This window comes from Haliotis cracherodii, unplaced genomic scaffold, assembly GCF_022045235.1.
Source record: "Haliotis cracherodii isolate W230 unplaced genomic scaffold, xgHalCrac1.p SCAF_5, whole genome shotgun sequence".
Classification (NCBI taxonomy): Eukaryota; Metazoa; Mollusca; class Gastropoda; order Lepetellida; family Haliotidae; genus Haliotis; species Haliotis cracherodii.
In genome coordinates, this window is record NW_027266308.1 from 32961480 (window position 1) to 32987812 (window position 26333).

Sequence of the window (26333 nt, forward strand, 5' to 3'; positions counted from 1 at the left end):
AAACTCAGCATTTCAGTATACATTGCGCAACGTCAGAGAGTTTAACTGCATGATCACTACGACAGAACCTAGAGTGAACAAAAGGAAGAAAAGCACATCCAAACTATCGTAGTATCGACGCGAACCGTGTCGGGCTGACAGTGACACCTTAAAGGCACCTTAACTAATATTGTACGATAAGCATTGTGCAGTGTGAAATATCTTGATGAGCACCTCTTACGTTGGGGCAATATTGTGATGAATATCGTGTGGTGGGGCAATATCGCGATAACTATCGTATGGGGGCAATATCTTAAAAAAAATATCGTAAGGTGGGTCAATATCGTAAAACTATTGTATGGAGAGGTAATATCGTGACACATATTGTATGTTGGGGCAATATCGTGAAACATATCGTGTTGCTGGGACAATATCGTCAAACATATCATGTGGTGAGGCAATATCGCAAAACATTGTATGGCAGGGACAATATCTTATAAAAAATATCGTAAGGTGGGACAATATCGTAAAACTATTGTATGGAGGGGTTATATCGTGACACATATTGTATGGTGGGGCAATATCGTGAAACATATCGTGTGGCTGGGAAAATATCGCCAAACATATCATGTGGTGGGGCAATATCGCGAAACATTGTATGGCAGGGACAATACCGTGAAACATATCGTGTGGCAGGGACAATATCGCCAAACATATCATGTGGCTGGGACAGTATCGTGAAACATATCGTGTGGCTGGGACAATATCGTCAAACATATCATGTGGTGGGGCAATATCGCGAAACATTGTATGGCAGGGACAATATCGTGAAACATATCGTGTGACAGGGACAATATCGTGAAACATATCATGTGGCTGGGACAATATCGCGAAACATTGTATGGCAGGGACAATATCGTGAAACATATCGTGTGGTGAGGCAATATCGCGAAACATTGCATGGCAGGGACTATATCGTGAAACATATTGTGTGGCTGGGACAATATCGTGAAACATTGTATGGCAGGGACAATATCGTGAAACATATCGTGTGGCTGGGACAATATCGTGAAACATATTGTTATTGTGATAGCATCCTAGAGTTTGGGTCACATAATGCCTAAACCTCTCATACATATGTGCCTAATACTGGATAAAAAACAGTTTGTCGTCGGAGAGAACTATTAAAGAAATTATTTCTTAAATCGTCGTCACAACCTGCAATATATACATATGAACGCAATGTGAGCACCAACCCGTGCTTTCGCAGGTCATGTTGGCCTGAACCCAGTTGCCCTGTCTGTCGCACGTGGACGTCGTCGTGCCGCTGTTGGCGTTGATGAAGGAGAATCGACAACTTCTTTTGTATACAACTACCCCATCGGCTTTCAGTTCGGGATTCCTTGATCCAACTGTGTTAGCAATCTCTGGCTCAATGCGACAGTTGGGATCTGGAAGAACGATGTAAAAAGACATGGAGGTGATGTTATTGTCTAAGGCGTCGCAATTCGCTATGCGTCCATTAACCTGATGGATCTGATGGTCGTAGTTTAGAGCGCGAGTGAGTTGGGTTTAACGCCGCTTTTAACAGTTTTCCAGTTATAACACCGCGTGCCAGCTTAATGTGGGAGGAAAGCTCGAAGTGATGTAGGTCTCAGACGTTTACCACTTCGGTGAAACCCACGAGCACGGGTATGGTGCTGACAAACCTAGAAACATATTCGGGGCAAACCGGAATTCGAACTCACAATTATAGGTTTCTGGCGTGTCCAAGGGACGCAACTCTGCACAGCGAATCGCGGCGCCTTAGACGACTGGGCCACCCGTGCCCCCTCGTGGTTTAGAAAAAAAGAAGAAGTTTTGTCCTGATTTGTCAGTACCATACAAGTGCTTTTAAGTTTCACAAAAGGGAAAACCGTTCAAGGCGGCTTTAAACTGCACGCAGCGTGTGTGGCTGTTCTAAGGGATCAAATATGATGTTTGTCGGATTAATTGTCTGTGCAACAACGGGTTCCTGGTCAAGACGGGATGTGATGCTTGTCACAAGAGACAACTGAAATGCATCGGTGACGTCAATCGTTGCACAGGAACCCCAGTTTTTCGTTACTATACTGAACAACAAAAGTTCCTGTGACATTGAATAAGATTTAATGCAAAGTTAAGTTTTTACCAAATCTGAAACAATTTCGGTTTGCAGCAGATAAAAGACTCCTTTAAGTGTTCAAATGGTTTAATTTGCCATACTGACTTCAGAAAATGCGTGATTTCATTAAAAAAAACATGACCATGCCAAAACAAGTCGAGCAATATGAGGCCGGGCGTTGTCATGTTGAAAGGTAATGCCTGGGCCATGACGACGCAAAAACGGTAGAACAACAGGGCCGATGATCTCGTCGCGGTAGCGCTGTCCATTGAGATTTCCCTCCACCACTATCAAACGGGCCCTCTGTCTTGCTGTAATCCCACCCCATACCATAACGCTGCCGCCCCCGAACCGATCTTCTTCCATGACACAATGATTGACGTAACGTTCACTGCCACGTCGGTACACTCGAATCCGTCCATAGCTGTGGCTGAGGTGGAAACGAGACTCGTCAGTGAATAGAACTTGTCCCCACTGCATGGCCATCCAGCGCAGACGCTCTCTGCACCACTGTAGACGTGCTTGACGGTGGTTTCCTGTCAAAATGGGGACGTCTGGCGGAATTTCTGGCGACAATCCCTGCACATCTGAGGCGGCGACGTACGGTTTGTGAAGATATTCGTCGAAGGCCAGGCATGCTTCTTGCAGTCACTGTTGCTGGATGGAATCGATTTCGTAGGTGTGTTGTTCGAATCCAGTTGTCTTGTCGATTATTGGTTAGGCGTGGCCTGCCACTCCGAGGATGGTCTCTGACTGCTTTCATCTGTTGCCAACGTTGCCATAAACACCACATTATGTTTCTGTGGACGTTAAATTGTCTTGCAACATCACGTTGACTCGATCCTGCTTCAAGCATACCAATGGCTCGAAGACACTCATTTTCGGACAGGCGTGGCATTTCGTAATGTTCTATAATTGCGTAATTTTGTTGTCTTTCTGAGTGGTTGTTGTCAGCACGATGCTAAACAAATGCATATGGAATCCCGTTAACGCACATGTTTTTATACCCATTCTTTGGTAGTGAAATGCATGGGGCTTGCCTAAAAGTCAACTTTTGCATGGAATACATGCTTTTCTGCAGCAGTTGCGTTTTTGTGACTTGATTCCATACATGTACTACAATACTGAAAACCTAACTTTACTTGTTTGAAAAATACACTAAAATATTGGTGTCACTGGAACTTTTGTTGTTGAGTATATGTCTGGTCCAGATTTTTGAGAGGCTGACGTGGTATAGTGACATATTGCTGAGTGCGGGGTTAAATAACATTCACTAACTTAGTAATGGAGGATCGGGGAATTAGGATCAAGCAAAGCGTTTGTTTATAACTTTTTTGACGAATATGGGACCCCAGATTTTCATAAATCAAGAACAGTACTGTTTCTTTTCGTCGTATGTGTTAAGCAAGTTCAGTAATGGAAACAAAACCAACCACTTCAAAGATAACAAGTATGAGAAGGAACAGTATTGCTGGTACGCGCTATTTACAAAAAGTTGAGCATCTGAACAATGCAGCATACATTACAATACAGTACAGTGATATAACGAGCGGAAAGATTATTTAATTCTGATCCTTGGTAAGAAAACAACAACATTGTCCTCGGGATATATATAAAAATTGTATGTTTTGAAGCATTGACAAAAATATATCCTGTCATAGCCCCCGTTTATCCGACGATATTTGTAATGGCTTGTAGCTTTGAAATGTTTTCAACATTATGACATAACAGAACAGAGGGTTGTAGTTTATAATATTGAGTTATGCGTGGGGTTGAAACCTCTCGAGTTGAGAACAGTCCCGGGAGCAGGGCCAGAAGCCCCTTTCCCACTGGTTAAATAATCACAACCACACCCTCCATTCCCTTTACTAAATTGTTACCGACAGACCATCCATGATGTGGAAGCGGGGATGCACATTTACCCATGTCCGACTTACCGAGGCTGCACATAATACCCAAGTCAGACTTACCGAGGCTGCACATAATACCCAAGTCAGACTTACCGAGGCTGCACATAATACCCAAGTCAGACTTACCGAGGCTGCACATAATACCCAAGTCAGACTTACCGAGGCTGCACATAATACCCAAGTCAGACTTACCGAGGCTGCACATAATACCCAAGTCAGACTTACCGAGATTGCACATAATACCCAAGCTCGACTTAACGAGGCTGCACATAATACCCAAGTCAGACTTACCGAGGCTGCACATAATACCCAAGTCAGACTTACCGAGGCTGCACATAATCCCCATGTCAGATTTACCGAGGCTGCACATAATACCCAAGTCAGACTTACCGAGATTGCACATAATACCCAAGCTCGACTTAACGAGGCTGCACATTATACCCAAGTCCGATTTACCGAGGCTGCACATAATACCCAAGTCCGACTTACCGTGGCTGCACATAATACCCAAGTCAGACTTACCGAGGCTGCACATAATACCCAAGTCCGACTTACCGAGGCTGCACATAATATTCAAGCCCGACTTAAGGAGGCTTCACATAATACCCAAGTCAGATTTACCGAGGCTGCACATAATACCCAAGTCAGACTTACCGAGGCTGCACATAATACCCAAGCCAGACAGTTAGATGTCTGAAAAATGGATGTTCCTGTGAATTTAAAGAATCTCTGTAAAAAATACACCTTATCCCAGGTTAATATTGAATTTTATAAGGATCACCATTTATTAAAAATAAATCCGTATACAAAGAAGCCCATTTCATTTATTGTCAGTGGTATGATATGCGTAATATACTTACGGGCACTTAGGTATTTACATGGACTAGCAGAGTAAGAGCTAGGCAGATATCCAGCTCCATCAGCCTTGATATAAGTATGGCAGTGACCTCCTTTTTTCTGTAATGGCCCGGTGAGGAGGCACGCGAAGCTAGGGACAATACACAGCGGTCCCCGTGACTCCTTCGCTTCACAGTACACAGCAACGACGCATGAGGTATTTCTGGTACAAGAATTCTTGCAATGATCTTCCGTCATCTGTTCCTCGTCAGAATGGGCGACTTGAAGATTATTGATTCCAAAAATATTTTGTTTTAAGTCGTCTTCCGTGATATCTTCGAAAGGACTGCTCTTGCCTGTATTCTTGGTGGATATTGAAGATGGTCCTGTGGTAAGGGGGTCGTTGGAGTTGGAACTGATTACAAGTCCCGTTTGTTGAGGGAGGTTCGAGGCTGGTTTTAAAATGTTCGGCGGTAGCGCCAGTCCCGACGAAACAAACGAAATCCCCATGAGGGCAACCACAATCCGCATCAACATTGCCATGGGTTAGAAGATTTCAACTGAATGATGCGATGCGATTATTCGTGACGCTCCTAGGTGACTGGTTGCTATATAAGTGCAATAATCTTGGGTGCGACGTTAAACCCCATTCCACCAGTACATTTATACCGAACAGTGCGTGTTTTCCGATAATAGTCAGTGGCATTTTGTTTCCTATCTGTAATATCAGATTTATCCTCGATTATCTGGGGAATCAGATCGAGAAGATAGAGTAAACCGAAACCCGACCTGTATGACCCTCGGAGCTTGGCCAAAATTTCGATTTAACAAACGAAAACCCACAGAGAACACAGATATTCCATTGATATCACATGTGAGGGCAGATGCAATGGCGCCTTGAAACCACATTGTTTGTGAAGATGCAAACAATATAATAACTTTATTATTTATATGCGTAAATGGCCGTTTGAATTCATTTTCGAGACAGTGATAACACTTGCTCTGAAAACCTGAAGCTTCTCTCTCGTTCAGAGAGTTTAGAACAATCTACACTTATTGGCTAAATAAAAGTTTAACGGACGCCACATCCTATGAAGAGGTTGTCTCATCACACATCGGTATCACGTCCGAGTAAACATAAGATTAACAAATAGATTAATAAATTTCATAGCGCAAAGAAATCAATCCCCCAGTTTATGTTAAGGAATGAAAGGGGCATTTTGCGCGACCAAATTGTCGATCCCCAAAATTGTTTGAAGTCCTTCAAACACAATTGTACGATGAATACTTATATAACAGTTCGTGAATTACACACAACAGTTCGTGTGTGTGTGTGTGTGTGTGTGTGTGTGTGTGTGTGTGTGTGTGTGTGTGTGTGTGTGTGTGTGTGTGTGTGTGTGTGTGTGTGTGTGTGTGTGGATGCTTGTGTTAGCCCACTGAGATACCATGCGCAGTTTAACACGGATACCCCACTCAGACACAGTATACTGGCTCCGAGTCGATCAGTCCATGTTTTGGTCCCTTTATGCTGAGCGCAAGACAGGGTAACAACAAGTACCCTCTTTTAACGTCTTTTGGTATGACGGGCGGACGCCATTGATAAGTTCTGAGCCTAACCCAAAAGGATTTGCGTAATACTGAAATTGTTTTGTGGATTACATGATGTGATCGAGGTATATCCACAAACAATTGAGTTGATTAAGCAAAGTGCTTTGTTGTGAAAAGTCAGTAAAATAAGCAGGAGTCTGCTGTGACCTTTGGAAAATGGACTAACTAGAGAAACGTGCAGTCATGAAGTACAAAAGGGCTTAACACTAAATCCGATCCTTAAAGATATGGGCACGACAGTAGGGAAGGGTGTCCCTTCATGTGCCACAGTAAAGGATTGGCAGCAGAGTTTAAGCGTGGCAGAAAGGAGCGCTTTGAAAACGACCTCCGTCCTGGGGGGCCTGTGACTTCAGCAAATCAGAAACGATCCCGAGAATCCACGATATGGGAAAGGTTATCGTCCTCATGTCCTGGAATGCCGAGAGTGTCATTCTGGTCTTTCTTCCAAAAGGACAGAAAACAAACGTATTATATTATGTTGCACTTTTGAGGCAACTGTGGTATGAAATCAGGACAATGCACCAATGCACAAATCAGGCATTGCCACAACCCATGACTGTATTTATGAACGACTTTAGCACCCACACTCACTGGAACCCGGTCATAGCAGTGGTGGAGAAGTTTTTGGATAGAAGTGAAGGACTTCTGCGAAACTGGGATGAAATCCCTCCCCAATGAAGGACTTTCTTTATTGTATACTTCAGTGTGAAAGACTTGGTTTTCTGAATTTGAGAAAAGTGATATGTTCATTGCAGTGAACATAACATTGTCATACAAGAGTTGCCTCCCCTTAAATTGAACTTTCCTTTTAATGTCGAGTAAAACTCCAGCAGCTCCAGCCTTTGGTGTCTACATTACATAACTTTTGAGGGACAATCGCGCATGGTCTTTCTTCGAAGGCTTCAAAGAACGTTATATGACCCTTGCTCACAATTGTTTGATCAGTGTTACACCATTGTCACTTACACCATATACGAGGGTGGGGCAAAAATGTTCTAAGCCTAACAAACAAAAACAACAATTGTCAAGGTGTTTTTAATTTTTATTTTTCAACATACTCTCCCTACTTTTCAATACACTTCTCATATCGACAGTGAAGCTTTTCAATTCCGGTCAGAAAAAAAGATTTTTGGAAGCTTCCCTGAAAAACCCATTCACGGCAGCTTTGGGGTCATCGTTGTGGTCATAGCGCTTTCCACGAAGGTGTGTTCTTACAGTTAAGTAAACAGGTGGACATCACTTGGTGCCAGGTCTGGCGAGTATGGAGAGTGAGGAAGCTCTTCGAACCCACATTGTCACACAGCAGCCTTTGAAAGTCGAGAGGTGTCAGAAGATGCATTGTCGTGAAGGAGTAGAACTCCAGCAGTCAGCATTCCTCGCCGCTTTGATAGAATCTCTCAGGCAATGAAGCAAATCAGCATAGTTGGCTCCAATAATCGTCTTTTGACTTTCCAAGTAAGCAGCAAGGATAACACCCTTTGCATCCCAGAATACAGTGGCCATAACTTTCTTCACTGATCTTGAAGACTTGAATTTCTTTGGTGCCGAAGAAGTGGAATGGTGCCATTCCATGGATTGACGTGTTGACTCGGGATCATAGTGGTAGACCCATGTTTCATCACCATGATACTAAGTTCTTTTTTCTTTAAGATCAGAATTTAGAACCTTTGGCAGATATCTTATTCATCTGTAAATGGTAATGAATGCTTTCAATGGATCCATGGCTTAGACCTGTGTCTTCCTCAAGTTGGTAATGGTAATACGTCTATCTGACAGTATGGTATTTTCTATTTCCTTGATTGAATCTTCATTCTCACTAATAAATAGACGACCTAAACAGACCAAATACACTTGCAAGAACTACTCAAACAATGTACTACATTGACTAGTTCATTTTGATATGGCCCCACGGTAAGTCAGGCTTAGAACGTTTTGACCAGGCCTCGTATTCCCTTTTTTTTGTTTTTCAGGTGACCTGTCTTTGCATGTGTTTGTGACAGGTGCCACCGTGAGGCAGGATACGCTTACGAACAGCCGGTATCATCACTGTTTCATAGTGACTCACAAAAACATGCTTAAAACATACTCGGAATCGTACACCGGACTCTGCTTTAAACAGAAATGCCTTATGATTATGGAAAGGACTTTGTAGCTTTTATTTATGAAAAGAAGCCAATGCTCGGATGAAAACAAAAACAAAGACCATCTGCTTGCCAGACTTTGAAGGAAATACAGTGGAAAGTAAAAAAATATTTTTCATTCAATACGTCAATGACAATTTCTTGTTAGAAATTGTTATAGTATTTGCCGAGGGTAGTGAGTGTTGACGAAGACTGCTCCTGAAGATTACTGGCCTGGGTCTCAAAGCTATTCCCTGTCCATCTGCTAGCAAACCGGGCGTACCTTAAACACCTGAATTATGTTTTTAACGGATGAAAATCGCAAGATACATATACATCTATATGTCCCACTTATTTGTTGATCAAAGTCATGTTTGTTGTGAAGATAGGTCTCCAGTCATCATCTCCCCATGTGGAGATTTCCTCGGGAGAATACGTCTCTTAGCACGCTTGGCTTAAAGGGCAAGTTCACACGAAAATAAACCTATTTTTCTTGTACTTTTTCATCATGAAAATTATTTACCTAGTAGTTTCGGAGGCAAAACAATTAAAATATCACACGTATCAAATTTATTTTGTTCATAAAATCGGTTCATATTTTTGACATTTACAGAGAGTTCTATTTCCATAATAAACACACCATGGCTTATGCCCCTTGCAATATGACGTCATTGGTGCCAATTGATAAAGGAATGACGTCATAAGACTTTATTAGACGCGTTTCACGTGGTGTATGTAGGTGTGTGGTTCTATCTTCTCAGATGCGCAGCCTAGCTATTGTTTTGTTCGGTGCCGAGCGGTCCAAGATACAACGCTAAGCACAATTACTCTAAAATTATTTCGTTTTCCAAAATCGCGACTGAGAAGACAACAATGCACTGATAACATACTGTAAGATTCGCGATTATGGTTGGAAGGGTCCGTTGTATGAATTGCGCTTATTCGTTCATTTGTGTTGTGCATATTGGCTCTTCCTGAGTTGCGGTCGTCTTCCGTGAGAGTTTAGATACCTGCTGGTTCTGAAACCACAGGACCATATGTAACTAATAATAACAATTAAAAGAACTATAGTTGAGTCCGAAGGCCGTTTTTGTTACTATTATTAGTTACATATGGTCTTGTGCTGAAACTGATCGGAAGCGGATGGTGTACGATCCTTATATGGAAACGGGCTAAAGGGACAGCACTCTCATCAAGACCCTGGCTGGGATGTTTTTGTAATCAAACGCCGTAAAGTTGAAGTAACCTATAGGTGGTGGGAATAGTTACACCTAATACAGACAAAGTCAGACTGACGACAATGCCGATACCGGCGATAGGGTCGTAACAGGGTGGGACAGGATGAATAGGCCTGCTGACGAAGCATGCGGGTCACCAGGCGTGACAAAAGTCTCTTAGAATATTACGTTTCCGCTTCTGAAAACGTAATAATGAGCATATAGGTAATTTAGGTATACACACATCAAAGTGTTATTCTTACCACGTTGTGTCACTGGTAGGCCTAATTGTGTAGATGTCGAGTCGGGGTCAGGTGACAAATTAGGTGATGTGGGCCTTCTCTTGTTTCCACTTGATTTTCATCGTTTCCATACCGCGAAGCTTGCTCGTTTTGGTTTAAAATCGTATGGTTTTGCGATTTCTTGAACTGTCAAGGGAACTTCTTCGGACCAGGCAAGGTATCGGATGCCATGTTGTCTCACCATAAACTGGTACTTGATATCTTTTGCGTTGTGACAAGACAGGGACCCAGTTAAATTGGCACCAATTACGTCATAATCTAAGGGGGATAACTCAGGCCAGTTTAGCTCGGAAAACGAAGGCCTCATAACGGCATGACATTTTCACACTTATTGTGAGCTCGCTACATTGACTGTGAGAAAAATGAGTGTATATTTTCAAACACTGATACTAACTAATTCTAAAATTCCGTTTTGTTTAAAACAAGAAAGAAAGTGATTTTTGCGTGTACACTTCCCCTTTAAGGGAAGACTACTGAGGATCAGTTGGCTATTTCAGGCAGACAAGCGACTATTCTTTTCCCGTTGGCCTAGGTATATATTTCTAATTTGTAAACCATCTTTATTTTCAAGATCATTCAATGAGTGAGTGAGTTGGGTTTAACGCCGTTTTTAACAGTATTACAGTTATATCGCGGCGTGTCAGATTAATGTGGGCGGAAAGCCCGAAGTGATGCAGGCCTCAGACGTTTACCACTTCGGTGAAACCAGCGAGCACGGGTATGGTGCTGACAAACCTAGAAACATAATCGGGGCGACCCGGGATTCGAACCCACAATCATAGGTTTCTGGTATGCCCAAGGGACGCAACTCTGCACAGCGAATCGCGGCGCCTTAGACGTCTGGGCCACCCGTGCCCCCAGATCATTCAAAATCCTTTGAAAGGTCCATATGTAATTTAATGCCAAGGTTGTGGATGGTCAGCTTCTTTGATACCTACCCATGAAGATCCGGGGAAGATATACTAGAATAGGTCTTCAGCAACTCATGCTTGTCGTAAGAGGCGACTAACGGGATCGGATGGCCAGGCTCGCAGACTTTGTTGATGCATGTCATGTTTCTCAGTTGCTTGGACCGATGCTCATGACATCAATCACTGGTTTGTCTGGTCCAGACTCGATTATTTACAGACCGCCGTCATATAGCTGTAAAATTGCGGCGTTAAACAACAAACAAACTTCTTTGATAACACTGTTCAATGTTCTCTTAGAAAGTGGCAATGTGCCTGACAAGGAATCACTTGTCCAATTAATAAATACATAAACTTTTTGAGGATTTTTTTTATTTTACAATACATAGTCTCATGAAAATTCTTAAGTGTAAAACAAAAAGTATTTTGTGCATTTATAGATTTTGAAAAATCAAAATGGGTTGGTCTGTGAACAAAAATATTGAATGCTGGAGTAAAATGAAATTTCTTCAGGACTATATTCAATCTTTAAAAAGGCATACAATCAACTGTGAGACATAATGGTTTCCTGTCAACATATTTTCAATGTAAAATATGAGTAGGATGAAGCACTTTCCCCGTTACTCTTTAGCTTATTTATTAATGACCTAGAAATGTGCCTTGAAAGACACAGTTGCTAAGGAATCTATATCCTCTGTGTTGCCTGATGGAAATATAGATATAGCTATTCAAAAGATTTTCATGTTATTTGTTGATGATACAATACTTTTTAGTAAAATAAGAACGATTTACAAGTCACTCTTGACAATGTTGCCTCTTTCCGTAGGATATGGAAATTAAGAGTTAATGCAGTCGAACCTCGTTGTGAAGAACTCGTTGGGACCTGGAAAAAAGTTCGAGTTAACCGAGGTTCGAGACATCAGGAACATTTTAGGCTTAGGTTGGATACTTGGGACTCCCAATAACTTCGAGACAACCGTGAATTCGACACATCCAAGTTCGACACAACGAGGTTGGACTGTATATCAAAGATAAAAGTATTGATATTTGGTGGAAGTGAAAAATATATGAAATGTAAACTTAAAACCCATGAGTGTTAATTAGATTTTGTTGATGTTTATAAGTACCACGGTATAATATTTCATAGATTAATCAAAGTTAAATATGCAACGAAACGCAGTGCAGATCAAGCGAATAAGAATGTATTGCAAGAAAGCAGACTGTTATTTATCAATACCCTACAATTATCTTATGCTATAGTTGTACCCATTCTAACTGTTGTATGTAACCTTAAGGAAATTATAAGAATTGAAAGCGTACAACTTTTCTATGCGGAAAGGTCAGTACACCAACATTTATGTAATATGGAGAACCAGGAAAAAACACCTTTCGTGTTGCTATTTAAACACCCTGTTTGGATTTTGGCTTCTATTTCTTTATTCATGTACATGTGTAGGCCAGCGGCCAGTGGTACAATATTTGGTCCATCGTTAACATTTATAGGCTTAGTGTTTGGAGTCTAACATTCATAGCATGGTATAAAAAAGTTGCAACATTTCTAATAACAGTTTCATTGTTTACCGCCATAAACATATTGAATTTAGCAAGAGCAGGATGTACAAAATACTTCTGTGGTAAATACTGAAGACGAAGTTCATCATAAGCGTTACAAATTAATAAAATATGATATTCATTCTCGACATAGCTTTGATTGCAACTATTGCACAATGTTTGGCTTCTAGTAACTGGCAAAGGTGCGAAAGTGTCTAATATTATGTATAGATCACTAAACCATGATCATGTTAATATGTATAACCATAAATGGATAAATTGATGTGTAGAAACTATTTGTATACCACTGGTTACATGTTTTGTGACATGAATGAATAAGGTAATGCAAAGATTAGATCATCAGTTTTTCAGTCATAGGTGTCTGACACGGATTCATCATAAAAGGGTACCCAGAAATAGATGGATACATGTGTTACATGTTCTTTTAACTTATTCAATCATGATGCACGCCATATACCGTTATAGTCGGCCTGAAACGCAATAAGGTCCGGTTCTGATGAACATCATATACCGTTATACTCGGCCTGAAACGCAATAAGGTTTGGTTCGGATCTGACATGGGTTGAGTCCCAGTGTTTTGAGTGGGTTGTCGATCTGATCAAGGAAACACCCATTATTAGTCCGTTATGTTCAAAATTGAATTTGTGTATATCATTATACTTTAACGGCATATGTGAAAGAGTGCAGCACCAGCCATTTATTGATACAGTAAACTACGTTTATAACGAACTCGCTTACAACGAACTGACGGATATAACGAACAATTTCCTGGTCCTTTACATTTGATGTATATATGTCGTGCATATGCTTATAACGAATTAAAATGAGTGGTCCCTTTGCGTTCGTCATAACCGTAGTTTATTGTAATTGGATCTAGATCACGGATAACTCGATACAGTCTCGATGGTCTTCACGAGTTAATGAGATTCCACTGTATATAACCAACAAGGTGAAAAAAACGGTTTATGAAGCTCGCCGCATATGATGCTGCCTCCAAACGAGGCAAGATGCCTTTCAAGTAATTGAGCTGATCCGGGACAGAGTTGTGGGATGGACAGGCAAATTCGGTTAACCAAATCTTCTTGTGGAACTTGTTATACAGCACATGCATGTATTTCATCGTGGTGTCTGCGTTACACCAATACGCATGCGTTGCTATGTAGTCAATCTTACATCCGGCACAATTGCGGAAGAACTCTTTAAACCATTGGACACCGTAATAGTTTCAGATGGGGTTACCCGAGCACGGGACGGCAGCGGGGCTGACCAGTAGTTTCCCCTGCCCCGCCCTCTCAATGAGCCGCCAGTGTTCTGCTGCCAGTTGCGGGGCCAAGTTGGCCTGGATGCTGAAACACAGGCAAAACGTACAGGGGAAGGTTGGGCATAGTCCTTGGTGACGTTGTACAAAACAACCTTAAGGTATTAAGGAATCAACCAAGTCAGCGATCCTGACACCCGATCACATTACTCGCCTCTAACGACCAGCTCACTCGTTGGGCCAGTTGACTGGCTTGGATTGAGAATAAACGCGACTGGTACATTTAAGCGATGAAGGTTTCGTTCTCAGAACTACCTGAAGTTCGGCTCGTTGAATCCCAGGATATACTGAGCATTGTTTGGTATATGAAATGGGAAGTCGACATTTTGTTTCCATCCTCAGATCATTGGAACCCGTCCTGACTCGTACTGGTAGCAGTTGTGTTGATATGAGGGCTGTATCATACCTGTCGTACCTGTAATATAGGGATGGACGTGATATATCTTTGGCCAAACGTTTGATCACAAATCACAGCTCTCCATACCATGCTTGAAGCTGCCCTCTTCTAGGGGGAACGGGAGATAATTTAGAGGGTGTTGGGGACCCTGCAGTGTCGTACGTGGGGCGTGACTGAAACTTCGTAATACAACCTTTTACGACCAATGAAGGTAGGATGTGTGTTTGTGTGTGTGTGTGTGTGTGTGTGTGTGTGTGTGTGTGTGTGTGTGTGTGTGTGTGTGTGTGTGTGTGTGTGTGTGTGAGGGTGTGTGTGTTCTACCCTCATGCTTCTGTTTTAAGACATTCATGACTCAAGCTTTAAGTTGATCCTACCTTGTGGATGTAACTTGGCTCTATGGATAATTTCGATTGGACCTTCCGCTCTCCGGGCAGACATTCTCCCACTAGACCACGAAGTCGGTCTTGGTCTATGGAAGAGTCACCAAATCAATCAGTGTAGAGCCCTCGTTATTAGATATTTTGCAGTTTGGAGACACCAATACGTAATCTTGATGACAGGTGTAGTTTTTGTTATATAACTAAAGTGAAGTGATCAGAGAATGCACGAATATAGCATCCACGTACACTCAACTGCAATTATCTCGGCAGATACTTTATGGGTAAATCCGTCACAAACACATGCAAAGGCAAGTCAATTGTCGCCTGTAAAACACTCCTGGAACATATGGTACAAGGCCAAAAAAGGAACTGCATTGGACACTTTTTTTTTTACTGATGCGTCAAATTTGGACCACATGTCTTCCATAAAACTTTGCGAAAGCTTTACTGATGCTTTGAATGCTGTAACCTTGATAAAACAACTTCTGAGAAAGAGTGATATTATGATCTTTGAAATCTTGAGTAGAAAGAATACGCTCGATTGTACCTCAAAAGTTGTGAAGTTTCTCCTGTCATACAGATTTGAACCCAGGATCATAGGTCTCTGGCTTGCCAAAGGGACACAACTCGGCACATCGAATCGCGGCTTCTCGGGCGACTGGGCCACCCGTGACCCGATTTCATATGTTAAAGGAATTATGACATGGATACAATAGTTAATGGTAACTATCCTGTTTCTTAATATGAAAACTTCTAACTTCTAACTGCAATATTCCAGCGATATCACCGCCGCACGTTAAGACCAGGAAAACCAGCCGTTGATATATACTGCCCTTGGTGCGATAACATGAAGGTTACCTAATCTGAAAATGCGATCTATTGTAGTCGACAATCGTCGGTTACTATGGTTAGTGAGGACCAATAGGAATGGCACTCAATGTTTCCTGCAAAAATACTAAAAATAGTACCATGGCACTGTAGCTCACCTGGTCAACGGTATATAATGTCAAATACGACAGACACTTAACAAAGGTATGGATATGTCTGCATAAATACAGGATCAGTTTGCACTCATTTTTCATTCTCAACTCCCTGGGGAGTATACAACCCAATCTGCCAGGCGCTAGAAGGTTGATCGTCACATTTCAATCTCATCCTACTAGGTACCCGTTTCTACTGCCCTCAGAGTCACATTTCGAACACTTGTCTTAGGCGACACCACATGTGCTTCAGTGTGGGGCAGGAACGAGGCCCTTGAAACTCTCAAGAGTCACGCTGCTGAACACGTTCACCCATCCAACTACTCTCCGAGACCGACGTTGCTTAACTTCACCTGATTTGTGACCTGTGCTCTGTGCACAGGACCACCAATCTAATGCTCATGAATAGCATGATGTCATCATAAGGAATAACATACATGCGAAAGTTGAACTGAACGTCCACAGACGAAAGTTTAAGTGCATTATTAAAAATATGGCAAATAATCTAAATATAAGTGACGAAACTGCATTACATTCTGGCCGAGTAATGGTCATATACAGTTTATACAATATGACCGACAAGGCGGCCATATTGCAAAATCGGATTTAAACCTCTGGAACAAATTGAGATTTGTCACTGGTGGCAACAAGCCTGTCAAATTTGACTTACATCGGTATTCTGATTTCCATGGTCATTTTGTTTACACTGTGAGGAAATGTATTTTGAGGGTATTAAAGAGCATGGTTAAAGTACAAAGGTCGAAATTTAAAATATCGTGAATAACGAAACATACGTGTTAACCCTTACAACTATCTACATATATACCAACTTGCATTATATTTTGAAAATAGAATGGCTGCGTAATTGCCGAAAATAGTTTTTCAATATGGATGCCGTCCGTAGCTAGTGGAGGGAAGCATGTAATATTCAGTTTCACTGGTCCAGTGGTTTCTGAGTCGGACCCCGGGCGCCTGCCAAACCAGCTACGACACAAGCTCACTAGACGTTCAGTCAGATGAGCTAGTAATAATAAATCTTGATAGCATAGCTCCGACCCAATTTGGACAATTCCGTGACAGCTGCCAAAGTCACAGATATGCATTTACATTTCTCAAAGAAATCAGAAACGAATCTGACAAGAAGCACGTTCTATTGTCATTGGTAGCCACTAGATTACCAGATAAAATTTTATGACATACGAAGCTACTTTAACAGCCCTGGGATATATAAATAAACAATCCAATATCTCTTATCTTCATTTACAAAACGTCAAGCCGGTTCCTGTGTTTCATAGTCTGCGAGTAAAGTGTTCGACTCGAAGGCTATCTGACACATGTCAGATAAAAAAGAACATACACGCGTGCTGTGAATCGGCATAAACGCCGTACTGTGGAAGATTCAGATCTGCCATAACCACGATTCCGGTGTTATGATGCCTGGAGTGTCTTCAACCTGACGAACCGAATTCCATGACATTCAACTAAACCGTCCAATAAAAAGTACGAAAAATATGTTGTTGTATAGTCAACTAACAACAGACTTGCCACCGTTGCCAAACTACATGTCAATTACAACGAACATTTCTTTCAAGTTGTCATGCATACTTTGCAAGTATTTAAATGTGGCTGCAATGAAGACCATCATTATTTGTTTTTGACAAATGTCTTCACAGATCCCATTATTTTTAATTTCGCCCTCTCGTACTCCAGGTTTAATTTTGAAGGATTATAGCAGTACGAATATTCTTAAGTTTGATCCAAATATTAATTTTGTGAACATTTTTTTATATCAAATTGCAATATAGCAACAGTTTATGTGTGTTGAATGTACAAACACTGCTACACGGTCCTCGGCTATCCAGTGTAATATTGCTCTACTTTGTTACATAGTAGAACGGCGACTGAGTGTAGTTGATGTCAGAAGTTGGCACCTCAGGGTTTGTCATGTATAATCGAAATGATATGATAACATTATAATGTCATCTTCTTTCGCAGCAGCACCGCCATGGTTATTCTGGGTTAAATAGGTCCCTAGTTACGAGAGGTAGTTGAAAAGTTCTTAGTCTAAATATGACAACATTTGCACAATCTGCATAACTTCTTTCTTCAAGTTTGAGAAGAAGTGGTAATCTGACGGAGCCAAATCTGATCTGTTGAGGATGTTGAGTTCAAAGCCAGAGGCATGCATTGCAGCCATGGCGACAACAGACTTGTGCATAGGTGCATTGACCTGATGGAAGGGGGTAGTCCACCAGTAGGATTCCTTTGGAAGCCTAGAAAACTGAATCCACCCCCTTGTCACCTGATGGAACAGACTCTGCCTTCGTCTTCAGAGGATGTGATGTTTCAACTGCTTTGACTGTTGGTTCGTCTTTGATTGATATTGGTGAACCCAAACCTCATCCATGGTTACATATATAGCTCAACAAAATCAGCTGATTCTGCTTGAAAACGTCCTACATTCTCACGAGTGGTGATAAAGCTGGAGCGAGTCAGACGCGTTGGACGTGCTGAAGCCTTCATCAGGTCCAGTTCATTCCTGAGAATGTTTTCAACCCCCTCATGAGAGATGATTACTGTATCGGCTGTTTGACGTGGAGAGTTGTCGATCATCCATAACCACATCATGTAGTGTATCGACAATGTCCAAAGTGCTAGCAGTTGAAGGACTTTGTGTTCAGAGATGTTCCCCTCTCTCTCCCCCTCCACAACCCACCCTGTAACAGTGGCAAAGGAAGGAACATCATCCCCTAAAGTTGACACCATGTCCGCATGGATGACTGATGGGGATAACCCTTTCTGTTGGAAGCTTGATGACAACACGTTAGCAAATTTTGCCCATCTTCACCAACAGAGAATAAGTAGTCATTTTGATGCCTGCAGAAATATGTTGGCTGGTTGTGTATTTGGTTAAAAGGCAGCCTGTAAGCATGGAAAATATAGTACCTAATGCATGCAAACTGTTAACGGTGGACAGAGAATCATTGACACTAATGTGAAACTGAATATCAAAACACATTAAGCACAGCGGTCAAATTAGTAAATATACTCTCCAAAAAAGGCAGTGGATTATGAAAAATACATGTTATGATCAGTCGTCATAAGAAAGCATTGAAAACTGACTTCCAGAGGTAGAAAGTTACGCGTCCAATACCGAAAGCTTTAGGGGTTTCAGCAACCTGTCAACCTTATCACAGATTAACATTTAAATTTAGTTTGTATACGTAAAAAAGGGCTTTAAGAAATCGTGTCCAAACAGCAAATCAAATCGCTGTTCACCTGCGCCAGGCCATCGGAGTTCAAATTAGCAGCTACGATACGTGCTCGGCGACCGCGTGTTGTAGTTGGTTGATTGGTTTGTTGTTTAACGCCGCACTCAGCAATGTTCCAGCTATATGACCAGACAATCCAGTGATTGATATCATGAGTATCGATCCACGCAATTGGGATCGATGACATGCATCAACCAAGTCAGCGAGCCTGACCACCCGATCCCGTTAGTCGCCTTTGACGACAAGCATGGTCACCTTTTACGGCAAGCATGGGTTGCTGAAGACCTATTCTACCCCGGAATCGACCGCGTGTTGTACCACGGACAGCAAGCCGACACATTCGCCAGACGCCAAAGCTGTTTAAAGCGTACGTATAACCTGGGGTGAGGTGAGATGAAATTGGGTTTAACGTCGCGTCCAAGATGATTGTACTTATATAGCGACGTGCATGCACGTGTGTGTGTGTGTGGCTGCTTGTACTAGTCCGGACTGATGCCAATTTATAGTGCTAGCCCACTGAGATACCATGCCGCAGTTTAACACGAATACCCCACTCAGACACAGTATACTGACTCCGAGCCGACCAGTTCTTGTTTTACCCCCTTAATGCCGAGCGCGAGACAGGGTAACAATAAGTTCCCTCGTTTAACGTCTTTTGGCATGACGCGGCCGGGAATCGAACCCCGGACCTTTCGCTCTCCGGGCGGACGCTCTACCACTAGATCACAGAGGCGGTCTATAACCTGGGGAATCGCCGATGGCCTCGTGTAATGTTTTCAAGACCAGATTCAATCTTAACTTTCTGGATAGGCGTGGAAGTGTCTGGAGGCGTCCTCACGACCGTCATGCGAACATCGGTGTAATGCAACATGCCAGGTTTCGGGGCGGGTCTGTATGATATGGGTCGGGATGACTATGACTGCCAGAACGCCACATATTATCCATAGACGAGGTCACTGGACAGTACTACCAAGACAACATACTGCCGCCAACAGTTGTGCTATTTGCGCGCCTTGCTGGTCCACGTTTGGTCTTCCAAGACGATAACACTTGTGCTTACCATACACGTTTCGTAACAGACTACCTTCCGCAGCAAAACATCACCAGAGTGCAATGACCAGCATGAGTACTGACCTTTCCCCATAGACTATTAGAGGACCATGCGCTAGAAGAACACAAGATAAGACTCTCTCAAATTGCCTAAAGGAGATTGACTACGCCGTATAAACGAACGTGTGACCAATCGTCTTTCTTGGTTGTTTGCACCCTTACGATACACTGCCAACATGATCTTCTGATTGCCATGTTACCTATAGTCCTTCCTAGTTCATGTCCATCCGTTACTATCACGTGATGCCTCTTTGTATTTCTGTAATCATCTCTTATTTGGGAATATCACCTACTTTGTTTTGGAGAATATAGATATAAATAAAAGCCCTTAAACCGTTTTTAATAATCATAATATCTCTGCTTAAAGCAGTGTCCATTGTACGATTCCTACTATATCATAAGCGTGTGGGGCGATCGGGTAGCCTAGTGATTAAAGCGTTCGCTCGTCACGCCGAAGGCCCAGGTTCGATTCCCCACATGGGTACAAAGAATGAAGCCCTTTTCCGGTGTCTTCGGCCGTGATATTGCTGGAATATTGCTAAAAGCGGCGTAAAACCATACTCACTCACTCACACACTTGTAAACGGCACAACTTCTGTTTCCATGTTTACTTAATATAAAAATAGTAAAAGCTTAATAGTAAGCGCTAGACGACTGATCTAACCATCCATGAATGGGCGATCTTTTTAGTTCCATAAGGCAACAACTCTCCTTTTGAAATGGTACCGACGGTCCAACCTGTCGCTTCCGGTCTTGTTCCCGGATCAATGTGAGCTGTGTCATGTAGAGAGTGAGCCAAGCTACAGTTCTTGTTATACAGCATTGTAAATCAAAAATAAGTGAGCTCTACAGTCTGACTGGTCGAAAAATGAGATCGAATAATATTTTTATTGAATTCTGATACCTGATATTATCACCATCTAATCATCGCGTATAAATCGCTAGTCAGTGCTACCAGCAGTCCAACAAACAATGTTTGGGGATGGTAAATCTCATTCCCAAACACACAAGCGTGATAACCTCTTTATCATATAATGTCATTCTTCAGTTCTGTGCTCGAAAAATCTCTTCCCATGTCTCACAAACATTACCTGAACATTGCAAGTTTTCCTGGAATGTGCGCATTTATATATTATTACGTTAGACTGTAAGTGATGTGTCAGTCGGACAGTGACAACAGTCAATACAGTTCCTACTGAATCCTGTTTCTTATACAGTGGCGTAACTACATATAGGCAAAACAACAATCGCCCACAAAAATTGATTCTGCTTTCCTTCCGCAGCAATCCCTCGGTCTGTCTGCTGGAGTAACTGCCCTTTATCAAAGGCAAGCTGCTCTAACCCTAGTCTATGAGACCTCACGTTTGTTTGGAGTCTGCCTGTCCTGTCACAACGTTACGAAGTGCAAGCAGATGTACACACAGTCACAAAATGAAACAAGGTAACAATTCGGACATATTTCGACCAAATCCAACTGTTTAAATTTGGAGAAAAGGTTCCAAGCCACAGAGGTCTACAAGCATAGATATGGAAACTGAAGCCGCTAAGCTAGTGTCCTCGCTAAATTGTTTCGCAATTTATGTCTCCAAAGTTGCCAAAGCTTGCAAAATGCCTTAGCTACGTCACAGTTAGACACTGATTGTCAGTATATTAGACTATTCTTTTAATAATGATAGCAATTATCCCTTAGGTTTCTCCTGATTCCCGATGGTAAATTCTGACTCGATCCTCGAATGGCAAGGGTGACGCCATTTTTGTTTGTAAACCCTGTTAGTCTGTTTGTGGCCGCCCTCAGCAATATCCCAGCTGTATGACGGCGGTCTGTAAATAATCGAGTCTGTACCAGACATTTCATTGATTGATCTCATGAGCATCGATCACGGATACAATGACGTGCATCAACTAAGACCGCGAGCCTGACCGTCCGATCCCGTTGGTCGCCAAAGCATAGTCGCTTTTTACGTCAAGCATGGATTGCTGAAGACCGATATCCATTAAGGGTCATATGCAGATAGAGCTGAAACTATCAAAGGTAAAATAGGGACTGTAAACACTGAAAGTAGTCCCTACTTGACATTTGATATTTGCAGCTTTAACCGCGTATGACCCCTAAGGATATCGTTTTTATCCATTGGCTTTATCCTACCGAGAAACCTACCCATTATGTGATAATACTTCATATCAGACCGTCAGAGTTACCACCCTGATCTATTCAGCATGGCTCCAGTCATTCTACAGAACCTCGAAACAGAATGGAGCTTAACAGACTAGATAATCGATGATGTCATGCGTTGTTACTTACGCCACGGATATGCTTGTTCCAAGCTGATACAATAGTATCGCAATAGTGTTATGAACAATCCTATCTCAATCGTGCATGCACCCCTTCTTAAAGGTTAGGTAATCGAAGGCATCTGAGATTGTGTGTGCACTGTGCGCACTGTGTGTATGCGTGCGTGTTTGCGTGCGTGTGTACGTGCGTGCGCGGAATCTGCGGTAGGAACTACCGCACTCTCGGTGGGCGGAGCTTATACGATTGATCTGACAGGTCAATATGACGTCATGATAAAACAAATTTAATTGGTTAATGCGTAAGCGGGTGACGCCATGTAAACAACCACCCACGTGGACCGTTTGACAGCAAAGATGTAAGTTTTAATGGTAATAAATATCCATCAAACAATTCCAAGACTTTTCAACTAATACGTAGGTCTTTGGTTTCAAAATCTACCTGCCTTTGAAACTTTGCGAGTCCCCGTGACCCCGTGACCCCGTGACCCAGAGTTGATGTTGATGCCTTTTGTGCCAAGTATCATTTGCATAAGGCCATCCATATTTATAAAGTTGTTCTCATTTCCAATCTCAACCAACAAGAAAGCGGGTGGACGAAATAAAATATATCATTTTTAAAATTATTAAATGTCTTACAATATTGTGTAAGTTATTTTATGACATTTTTTAAAAGGTTTAAAACACGTTGTACTAGTCTACACATTGATTTATGACGTAGATCAAGTCGCATTGCTTCTGCAACGAATTTTTGAGAACTTGTGGGGCACCTTTCTGGGACAAGACATACTCAACTTTCGTAAGTCGGTCCACAGCTTAATTGGACGAGGTTGAAGCGTTGTTGTTGTTGCATTAGGTGTTTAAGAGGTCGCCTTCTGCCTAGGCAATTTCGGCTGACCTGTCCCTCTTTGGGACTCCTGTGTGTGAGAAGGGTTCACATATCTATTGTGAGTTCGTTGTTCACATAATTTCTGTTTTTGCATTGATATGATTTCTATTTTCTTATATTGATATGATTTCATTTTTATCTTTAGCTGCTCTGTTTATATACGTTCGAGCAGCTGTCCATCTCTCTGAAATAGAGTTAGTTTGGCCTTCGCTATTGCATCTCTTGGCTTTAGGAGATCTATGACAGATAGCGGATCTAACTGCAATTCTTGTTTTAACCTAGCCCAGGCTGGGGCATGGTCTTGACATTCTAGTAACACGTGGTCAATGGTTTCAGCCTGATTGCAAGATGAACAAACCTTGTCATGGTGCTTTTTGTGACCAAGTGAGGTTGAAGCTCACGTTCAAATATAATTATATGTTATACCATACACAAGAGAAGGAAGTATTAGTGATTGAGAACATTTGGTATATTCTTACACAAATCCCACAACTTGTTTAAAGGTAATGTTTGAATAAGATTTGTGATGTACCGGGAGGGAGCAGATTAAAGAAAGGAGGAGTTTTTTTAAGACAATGTTGTTGTTGTCCACTACTGCTCATTGTCTCAACATATTGATAATCCCTCATGGCAGGGAGTGGACCAGTCCATTCATTAATTAGGTGTGACCAGCATGGCCCAATTAATTAGTGAGCTAATTTTAACTGCTTTTTAGGAGGTCTACGTTATGGGAGGGAACCATTCCAGGTGACATCATTCCGGCTGTTCCGAATCAACAAGATGGCTCCTCGCTTCCCGCCCTTTCAAGTGCAATAGCAACTTTGACCAATTCAGTGCCGTTTCTTGGGTTTGTGGATCAGTGTCACAGCCAGATTTCACTGTGGAACTAGATGAAGGCGAAGATGTCTGTTCACGCTGCTTTTGTCAACCATGCGTGACAGCACAGGCAATCGTGGTTAGGGAATGGTGCCCCACCAAGTTGCAAAAATTCGTCGATCCGAAAACAGCGCTACAAATACTTCTGGACTGAGCTGAATAGACGAAGTGTTTGAAGAGATCCTAGATACTTGATGAAGGATTGGTGTGGACAAAACGGGAAGTGAACTTGTGCACGAATTGTATCAAAATCCAACGAACAAAAATTGCATGGGACACATGTGGATCTAATGATCAAACTAAGTTTTGTGTGTGAAAATTAAGTGAAAGAAGAGGAAATCCGTAATTAAAAATTGTCTTGGAATATGTGTGTTGCATTTTCGCTTATCATAAGTACACTGTTAACTGGAGAGGCCTAATGAAGGTCAAAACATCTAATTCTATTTCGTTACTTACTTCTCAGTTGGTTACGCAAACGAAAGACATCATATGTAAAGAAAGAACACTGCGTACAGAAGAACGTCAGTGCGCAAAAAGGACAAAAAGCTATGCTTGGAATAAAGAACGTCAGATGCCGCTGCGCGCGTTTGTGTGTGTGTGTGGAGGGGGGGGGGGGGGGGGGGGGGGGGGATGTATCGTTACTGTTCCATTTATCGAAAACCTCGTGAAGAACCGGGGTAGAATAGGTCTTCAGCAACCCACGCTTGCTGTAGAAAGCGACTATGCTTGTCGTAAGAGGCGACAAACGGGATCGGGTGGTCAGACTCGCTGACTTGGTTGATACATGTCATTGATCCCAATTGCGCGGATCGATGCTAATGATGTCAACAAACAAACAAACAAACAAACACCATTTACGAAACTGTTGCTGTTCTTCTGTTCTGCCATACATGTATGCATGCACCACAATACTCTGTAGTTGGCTACTCTTCTTGTTCTACTAAACGTAACGTCTAAAGTCGATGTGAACTCAAGAGGAAGTAGCAACATTCATGTATATTTGTTCTTACCACCAGTGGACACTTGGGAAAGCATTCAGGTCCTCACATCGGAAGCCCTGGGACGGGATCCCCACTCCCTTCTTGGCAGATCCCGAGGCCCCCACGACGAGATTCAGCAAAATGAACGCCCTTGAACGCATAGTCACACCATGCACTGCAGCTGTTGGCATGTGGCCAAATGCTTATCTTGGTCACGACCACAAGAACATGAGCAGTGCGATAGTTTAGAACACACGCCATGTGTTATTGGCCTTAGGTAGTTAGGCAGTCATTCAGTCATTTTGTTGACCTAAATTATTTACTCATTCGGTTGTTTTACTGAGTACATTGTGTGAAACCCATTTCTTGTGTCCTCCGTGATATGGTTGACATATTGCTAAATCCCAACTCACTACTTACTGTTAGACCCGTGAAGATTCCGGGGTAGAATAGATCTTCAGCAACCCACGCTTGCCGTAAAATGCGACTATGCTTGTCGTAGGAGGCGACTAAAGGGATCGGGTGGTCAGGCTTGCTGACTTGGTTGATGCATTTCATTGATCCCAATTGCGCGGATCGATGCTCATGATGTCAATCACTGGATTGTCTGGTCCAGACTCGATTATTTACAGACCGCCGTCATATAGCTGGAATATTGCTGAGTGCGGCGTTAAACAACAAATAAACATAAACAAACTTACTATTAAGCCAGGATAAGTTTAGGTGTGACCTGACAATAAACCCCGTATGACAACGTATGAGGTCCGCCCACTGGCGCGTACCATTGTGAAGAAAGGGGTAGCGGGTGGTCCGCTACAAATAGTACGGTAGATATGTGCATGTCAAGTCTCGGCTAACAACGAGTTCTATAGGCGAGTTCAATTGCACATAATGGTACGTGCTGAGTTATACCCGATGGCTGAAAACGGTGACTGCAAAATTGCACAGATGACATGTATTTGTTTGTAATTAACTTCTATCAAACGTCTTTTAGACAATTCTGGCATCGACTTGTCACTACGACCTCTTAATAGTCATGAGCAACACGTGTGTTCACGGGAGCGTAGTCAATTTCATCTTCATGACCTGCACGTGCGCAAGATGCGTACACCATCTCTACCTGTAACAAACCAAATATGTTTGCCGACATTCTGTACACCGCCTACATTTCTCAAACGTATCCTGGATTACCAAGGCCTCATAGTGTTGCTCTTTAAGTTGTTTTACTGATAATATGCTGTATTTC

At 42.2% G+C, this 26333-nt stretch overlaps 1 long non-coding RNA gene across 1 annotated transcript; it reads right to left on the reverse strand.

The window, feature by feature from the left end:
- Positions 1 to 13479: 13479 nt before the first annotated feature.
- Positions 13480 to 25222, reverse strand: LOC139443006 (uncharacterized). The gene is made up of 3 exons (XR_011651714.1): positions 25118 to 25222; positions 14170 to 14329; positions 13480 to 13942 (listed from the first exon to the last, which is right to left on the reverse strand). It is a non-coding gene; the product is annotated as an uncharacterized lncRNA (long non-coding RNA).
- Positions 25223 to 26333: the final 1111 nt, after the last annotated feature.